Genomic DNA, 9,058 nt, shown 5'->3' on the forward strand with positions numbered 1-9,058 from the left:
ACATCTGCTTTCCTACTGCCTTCTTCCAACTATGCGTTACCTCCTTCCATGGCAAGCTGTATGATCCTCTCGGATGAAAACAATTCCATATGCACTGTCACCGCACGGCTAATCATTTGTCGGTTCCCGCTAGCGTTGGAATAGGACCATTGTCCTTTTGCACACTGTCACTTGCGCCCCACATTCGCAGGTTTCAAGCTCGTCACAGTCATCCCTTCCCAGATCCTACTCGAAATACCACAGATAAGGTTTAGACTTTCCGGATCTCAGGAATGGCTGCCAATAATTCTAGTCTTTACCACAAAGGTTCTGATCTTAGATTAGAAACCTAACAGAGACGCACTCAAGCTATTGCAGATAGAATGGAAGTGTTTGTCAGGTACACGTTCATAAGTGAGAATGATGATGAGTGTCACGGATCATCACATTCATCAGGTTGAAGTGCGAGTGAATATCTTAGAGAAGAAGTAGGTGTGAATTGAATAGAAAAACAGTAGTAATTGCATTAATTCATGAAGAATAGCAGAGCTCCACACCTTAATCTATGGGTTGTAGAAACTCCACCATTGAAAATACATAAGTAAAAGAGGTTTAGGCATGGCCGAATGGCCAGCCTCCATACCAAAGGTCTAAGGACTAAATGTCCAGAGATGATAAAAAGTGTCAAAATACAATAGTAAAAGGTCCTATTTATAATGAACTAGTAGCCTAGGGTTTACAGAAATATGTAAATGATGCATAAATCCACTTCTGGGGCCCACTTGGTGTGTGCTTGGACTGAGCATTGAAGCTTTCACGTGCATAGGCTTTTCTTGGAGTTAAACACCAGCTTTGGTGGCAGTTTGGGCGTTTAACTCCAATTCTGGTGCCAGTTTGGGTGTTTTATGCTAGAAATTTTAGGCTGACTTTGAACGCCGGTTTAGGCCAACAAATCTCGCGCAAAGGATGGACTATTATATATTGCTGGAAAGCCCAAAATGTCGAATTTCCAATTCAATTGAGAGCGCGCCAATTGGGCTTCTGTAGCTCCAGAAAATTCACTTTGAGTGTAGGAAGGTCAGAATCCAACAGCATCTGCAGTCCTTTTTCAGCCTCTGAATCAGATTTTTGCTCAGGTCCCTCAATTTCAGCCAGAAAATACCTAAAATTACAGAAAAACACAAAAACTCATAGCAAAGTTCAAAAATATGATTTTTAAATAAAAACTATTAAAAATATAATAAAAACTAACTAAATCATACTAAAAACTACCTAAAAACAATGCTAAAAAGCGTATAAATTATCCACTCATCACACACCCGCCGAGAAGATAAGACCCGGGTTCTGCTACACTCCCCTCTGTCGCACCATACCTATATCTAAATTAGGATATTTCACTGTCAGCTTACTACCCAGAAAATGCAAAACACATAGAGGATTCCTAAACCATACTAAGACTACAATCAAAGCATCCTATCGAAAACCCCTTAAAACTACACTAAATCGTGATATCCAGACAAGCATTTCCTCCTTTGATAAACACAAAGCATACAGAATAACACCAAATAGTAAACAAAACACCAATGCATAAACAGAATAAAATAATCGGAGTACACCAACGTGGTTCTCAGAAAAAGAAAGGAAGAAGCAAAGCAACGAAGGCACGGAGTAGCACCACCATCGAACATTCAAAGTGACGTAAAGAAAATCCGCAGAGAAAGCTTTGTGTTAGGAAAAGGAAAAATAGAAGGGGAAGAAGCAATTGCAAATGAAGCCCCCAACATTTTTTCAAAAAGAAATACGAAGGGGGGGAGGCAAAGAGGGAAATACACAACAAAACCTCTCTCTTCCCACTAAGTGCCATTATGAAACACCCCTTGAAATGCAACGGACGAAACACCCCTTGAAAGAAATGCAACGGACCAGCAACCTAAGACCTCGTTGCACCTTGACACATGAAAACTTCTGGACCAAACATATGGTCTCCCAAAGATGACCAAAATGCGCGGCCCAGACTTCGGGCCAACTCTCACAATCCGGGAAGGGCTCCCCTCACATACTCACAGATACCTGATGCGTGAGCATCTTGTACCCTTTTTTCCTCTATTTTCTAGTTATTTTAGTTAGTATTTATAAAGTTTTATTATAATTTAGTGCAAAAATCTTCATTGGATACTATTTTGAGTTATTTTAGTATTTTTATGATTTCAGGTGAAATTTGAAGCAATTTGGTAGAGTTTTGAGCAAAAAGGAGAAAGGTTGGAGCTATCCCTTTGAGCGCTAAACGCCAAGCTGGCGTTTAGCGCCAGCAAGCCCAACAAACAACAACACCTCTGCCCCTTTTGGGTGCTAAACACCCAGCTGGCGTTTAGCGCCAGGCAGTCCGAGTTGAAATCCCACTCTTTGAGCATCTCTAGTTGGATCTAGCCTTTATTAGTTATCTTATCTTTTATTTTTATAATTTTTGTTTACAAACAATATCTTTTAGTTTTAGGATTTAATATTTTATTTTAGTTTCAAATCAAATTAGGTTAGATATAAAAGGGAAAAGATTCACCCTTTGGGGGGAACTTATCTCTTCCGCATTTTTCAAAACCCTTGTTTTCTCTATAAGTCAGAGCCACTAAACCTCTTTAGTTAAGGTTACGAGCTCTATTTATTTTTATGGATTAAGACTATTATTCTTCTATTTTGATTAATGTACTGATTCATTTTCAATGATTATTTTCGTTCTTAATTTTATGAATTTGGGTGGAACAAAAGTATCACCCTTATTCTAGATGCTTTCTTGTGACCCTCGGGAGAGGTCTCTCACCTGGACACAGCTTGAAAGTAAATTTCTTCTAAATTGCTAATTATTTGAACTAATCTGGATACATGACATATAATCCATTTAGCTTTTGTAATTAGGATTTTTGTGGCCATAAACTAGATTTGCACTTAACCCTCTAATCGGAATCAAGTGACCAAAAGATTGGTGGTTGATGAAGGTTAAGGAGATTAAATCACTAAGGGATTAGGGTTTAGTTAATTATAGTTTTTCATGAAATGAATTTTTCATGATTAAAATAGTTGGTAAGAAACCTTAATCTGAAAAAGTAAACATCTCTGATACCTTAACTGTTTCTCTTATTGATTTCTACACCAAACTCACTACTTGCTTTCTTTACTCTTTATTTGTTGTTTAATGCTCTTAAAATCCACACAACCAACTTTTCTGTTTGCCTGACTAAGCCAATCAACTGACCATTATTGCTCTGTTCCTCAGCTCTCGTGGGATTGACCCTTACTTTCCTGAGGTATTACTTGGACGATCCGGTGCACTTGCTGATTCAGTTATGGACATTCTAAAATTTGCACCAATACCCAGGCTCACGGTTCACACAACCAAGGTCTCCCAAGCAGTAAGATCGAGCCCACCCACTCTCTCGCTCGGGGGGCAACTGTTCTGGACCCAGTTCCCGGGTCTCCTCCCCCTCGAATCCACTTAACCCGGATATTCAGACCCAAGCCACCATCGTGGCCCAACCGGCCCGAAAAATATAACTGCCTAAACCAATATTCAAATTCAAATGCTTCTCTTATCTTAGCTAACAAGATAGGATAAGATAATGACCGCAAACTATATAAAGGGGTTTAAAGGCTCTCTTAGGTACGACACACATTCTAAACCCTCACATATACTTATCAGATCCATTGTGACTTGAGCATTGGAGTATCTTTGCAGGTACCACCCCCGCCGCTCCAGAAGTCCGACCCATCATTGTCAAGACCGGCCAGATCCCAAATCCCTCTTATAACCTGTAAGAGAAACATCTTGTACAACTTCCACTTAAGCCAAAAAGTTATATCAATAAGAGTTGCTTGACTGAACTTTTTACTCTTTAATTACTATATATATATATATATACACACACGTGTGAAACAATGGAAAACGCATGTCAAATTTGGTTATTCTACATGTATAAGCGTTTTTAGTAACTAAGTTTAACTAAGTTAGCACAAGTTCAGCAAAAATTAACATGTGTACATCACATATTCTTTTTTCTTTGTGTTTCTTGAGCACAAAAATTTTTATTAAGGATCACAGAAACTTATTAATATAGTACATAAATTTTTGCACATCGTACATAAATTTTTACACATAGCATATAAATTTATCTATATAGTATAGAAATTTCTGCACATAACACAAAAACTTATTGATATAGGATAGAAATTTTTGCATATAACACATAAATTTTTACTATAAATATATTTTGTTAGTTGAGTGAGTGAATGTTTTGAACATTTGGTCCTTCAAAAATTTCTGTACTGTATTACAAAATTTTGTATTGTGCATATTTTATTGGTTGGGTGAAATAATGTTCTGGACATGTAACACTTCAAAAATTTATGTGATATACACTAGAATTTCTATGTCATACAACAAATTTTTCGTGCTCAGTAGTTTTACTAAATATATATAGGAAACGAAAAAAAAGATAGTGATGATAATGAAAAAGGATGGGAGAAAAAGAAAGAAAAAGAAATTAAACAATTAGAGAAGAAGAAAATAATGACAATGGCAACTATGATGTTGAAGAAGAAAATCAAAAGACGACAATAATGACGACGATGTTAAAGAAAAAATACCCAAAAAAAAAGATGACGAGAACGTTAAAAAAATAGATGTGTGTATAATAAATATACTTTGATTGGACTTAATTTTAAAATTACTTGATCGCCTGATATATTTTGTTAATTTTTGAAATTAAATAAAATATAATCCGATCTAATTAATTAAGTTGAATAAATTGGCAAACACCCTTGACTATATGCCACGCAAGCTCATTAAATTCTTAAACCCAATTTTCCCAATTCAATAAAATACAATTAGATTTAATGAATTAGATAGAATAAATTGAAAAACACCTCTCACTGCATGCCAACCGCATGAAATTTTAGGTTTCTTTAATAATTGAAGAAGCATTCATGGATGACCATAATTAAGGTAGACATATGGCTAATGCCTAATAGAGAATAATTCCAAAAAAGATATTAATAGAAATTTTAAATTTGATTTTGAAAAGAAATGAAAGAAATATAAATAATAGTGTCTGAAATTTAATTAAAATAAAAATATTTAAAATTATAAAAGGGAATGAAGAGAAATTTTCGGATAATAAGTCAAATAATAATGTGACAATATCTAAGAAAGACGATTGATAGAATAATATAAAGAATTTTAAGTGAATAAATTATTTATAATAAAATATAATCAAATTTAATTATATTCCTGTATTGATTAGGTTTTAAAAATTGAACTAATTATCAAATTATTTTAGTTATTAATTTTTTTAAAATTAAAAAAGCTCAATACAGTAAAGTAGAGTAACAAATAAATAGACATAAAAAAATAAATTTAACCACAAAAGTTATTAATTTTCTGTCATTTCTACCATTGTCATCAACAACTAACAGGATTAATATTAATTTATTCTTTGTAGTTCAAAAACGTCATTCTTTATATGACCTTAACACTTGTTATTTGCTCCTCTTTTCTGTTAGGCATGCCAGTCCAACTCTCAAATAGCCCTTTAATAGTTCTTGGGACCGCCTAAACTTTATGTAAACATCTCAACCAGGTGCACCACACTTATCACGTAAATTCACATAATAAAAACAAGGTTTAATTACTTTGTTGGTCCCTATAGTTTCGTAAAATTTTCAATTAGGTCTCTATACTTTTTTTTCTTTTAATTGAGTCATTGCACCAAATTTTTTTTTAACTGGGTCCCTACACTTTTTTTTCCTTTTATTTAGGTCCTTGTATCAATTCTTTTTTTTTTTTAGTTGGGTCCCTATAAAATTAAGCCAATTACTACTAAGAGGGACTTAATTGAAAAAAAATTTTGGTGCAGGGACCCAATTAAAAAGAAAAAAAATATAGGGACCTAATTGAAAATTTCACGAAACTATAGGGACCAACAGAGTAATTAAACCTAGAAACAAATGATGAACAAATTCCATCTTCTTTTTACATAGGACATATATTATCACTCTAGTGAATAACGCTTAATCTACTCAACCTCTCTTTAGTATTCACACTATCGACTAGAACAAACCATCCAAAAAACTCAACCCTCGAAGGTACCAACCCTTTCCAGATCGAACTTGTGAAACTATAGTTCGTAATCTCTTCTGAAAAAGTCTCCGATGGCAACACCTGCACAAAAAAGTTAATAGAAGAAACACCTTTATTATCAAATTTTCAAATAAGATTATCCTCTCTACCAGTTGATAGTTTCACTGGCCTTAACCTATAAAAAAGTTGATGAACAAGTTTCAACTCCCATTGAAACAACTCTCTCCTCCAATGAAAATTCTAAATCTATTCTAACCCATCCCAAAATCTACAGTCCCCTATCATAGATCCTTGTTGGTTTGAAATAGAGAAGAGCATTGAAAAACTCGCTTTTAGAGGACCACCTTGAACTCAATTATCTTCCCAAAATAGAGTTCTTCTTCCATTCCTTACTTCCATCGCCAGTCCACTAATAATTTTATCTTTTGCCTGTTGTTCTTTTATATTCAACTGGTTAAGCCTGATTTGATAGCATCACATTAAGGTTTAAATTGTTACACGAACAAACAATCTTCTTCCACAACGGATAGTCCTCTTTTAAAAAACGCCACCACCACTTAAACAAAACACTGTATTCCTGAGCACTGCATCTCCGACTCTCAATCCCCGAGCCTTTTTCGGTGCTTGGACTATTTCTCACTTTACTAAAGGTATACCATAGCTACCATCCTCTTTATTCCATATAAAGCTCATCTGTAATGCAATCAACTTGTTAGCCACCACTTTCGACATCTTGTACAGATTAAGATAATAAATCAATAGGCTATTCAACACCAATTTTAATTATTAATATACTGATTTAATTAGTTCAATTATAAGAATCATATTATAATAAAGAATATATAAAATTATAAATAAATATACAAAATATAATTATATTTTAATATAAATGTTAAAAAACACAAATTAAAAATACAATAATAACCCAAATTTTATAATCTCATATAAATACAACATAAGAATCAAATAATGACCCTCTTTATAAGATCTTTAACTTTTTTGGGAATTTAATTGTCAGTTAATTGAGGTTAGTTTCATATTAATCTAATAATCGCAAATTTTGGAATTTGTTTAATCAAGTTTGATTAAATTTGACCATTAGAGCTCAAAATTCAATTAACTGGAAAATAAAATATAGAAATTTAATTTGAATGTTTTGAAATTTAGTTTTTAGTTTATAAATTAAAAAAAAAAAACAAAAGAAGCATTTAAAGTTTTCAATTAGGAAAATTATTTGGGCTCCACAATATTCTAGACTCCTATTTACTACATTATCACTAATCCTAACTCTTAACCTTAAAAATTAGATACACTCACACTCGCACACTCGCTCAGCCCACACACAGAGACACCCGATTAGGGCTGGAAGTGAGCCGAGCTGAGCCGAGCTAGACCAAGCTCAAGCTCGGCTCACGAAAATTGAGCTTGGCTCACGACTCGACTCATTAACAATCGAGCTTATTTCTTAAGCTCAAGTTCGGCTCACCAAAAGCTCACGAGCTGGCTCAAATAAGAGAAACATAAATACATAATCTATAATTTTATATAAATAAATTATAACTTATATATTTTTAAAAATATTTGAAAAGATCAATTTTATATATTATTTATCTATCAATAAATTATAAATTTTTTATTTATGTTCTATATTAAAATTATATGTAAAAAATAAATATAAATATTAAATAATTAAGATTATTATATATATATAATCGAGCCAACTCACGAGCTAATGAGCTGAGCTTATCCAAATTCAAGCTCGGCTCATTTAATTTATGAGCTCAATTTCAAACTCAATCTTGGTTCACCAGCTCACTCACTAGCTTAGTTTATCGAGCTGTTAACGAATCGAGTTCGAGTTGGCTCATCAGCTGGCTTGACTCACTTCCAGCCCTACACCCGATCACACCCACACACACATTCAACAGGCTGAGAATAGAAGAAAAAAGGAAACAAAGAAGGAAGAAAGGAGAGGAAAAAGGAGATGGCATCGGCGGTGAAAGGCCACAGCCACTGACGCGCCGACTCGAAAGAGGGAGAGAGAGAGAGAAACGAAGGGAACGAGAGAGAGAGAAACAGAACAAGATGAGAAGAAGAGCACGAGGGGAAGAAGAAGAGGGAGGACGGCGGCGGCGGTGAAAGAGGTCGTCGCCGCCGTTGAATAGGGGAAGAGAGAGTGGGATGAAACGGAGGAGAGAGAGATGAAGAGGGCCAGCGACGACGGGGATGGAAGCTGCTGCCGCTGCAACTGTCGCTGGCAATAACGGCGGTGGCTGGGTGCAACGCCGTTGAGTTTTTCAGATCTACGAATTCATTGTGATTTATTGCAAATTCATTTTGATTTTAGATCTGTGAATTCATTCATTTCATTGTGTTTTAGGCGTTCGGGTTTCAATTTCAAACTCTCTTCCCCGTTTTCTTTTTCTTTCTCTGAAGCCTGATCAACAAAACGTCATTGGTTTGGACTTTGGAGTCACTTTTAAAAATCAGTCAGTTTTTGGTTCGTTCTGACTGACCTATTTTCCGGTTCACACGGGACGGATCTAGAAAAATGATTATGAGAGCCAAAAGCTAATAATCAATACTTTTCCTCACCGTAATAGACTAATAGCCAATCGCTCACTTCACCGCTACAATAATAATTCATAAAAGGACGGAAAGGGGATTTGGAAACCTAGCTTCAAATGTCACTTTTGATCAGAAACCTTAAATCATTATCAACTATCTGGTTTTAACCCTTTGAAGATTCAGAAATTTATTCAATTAAAAAGTAATTAGTATTAATTTTTGTCCTAAATTCTTTTTTAGTATTGGCAATTATTTTTTGGTTATTAAATATAGATAAATTTGAGCTTAGCTTTTTAAGTATTGTCACTTGCTTTTTTATTATTCGAGATAGATAATGTTTATATTAGGCGATTACTTATATTAGGTTGAACATGAAATATGTTT

Source organism: Arachis hypogaea, chromosome 15, assembly GCF_003086295.3.
Source record: "Arachis hypogaea cultivar Tifrunner chromosome 15, arahy.Tifrunner.gnm2.J5K5, whole genome shotgun sequence".
Classification (NCBI taxonomy): domain Eukaryota; kingdom Viridiplantae; phylum Streptophyta; class Magnoliopsida; order Fabales; family Fabaceae; genus Arachis; species Arachis hypogaea.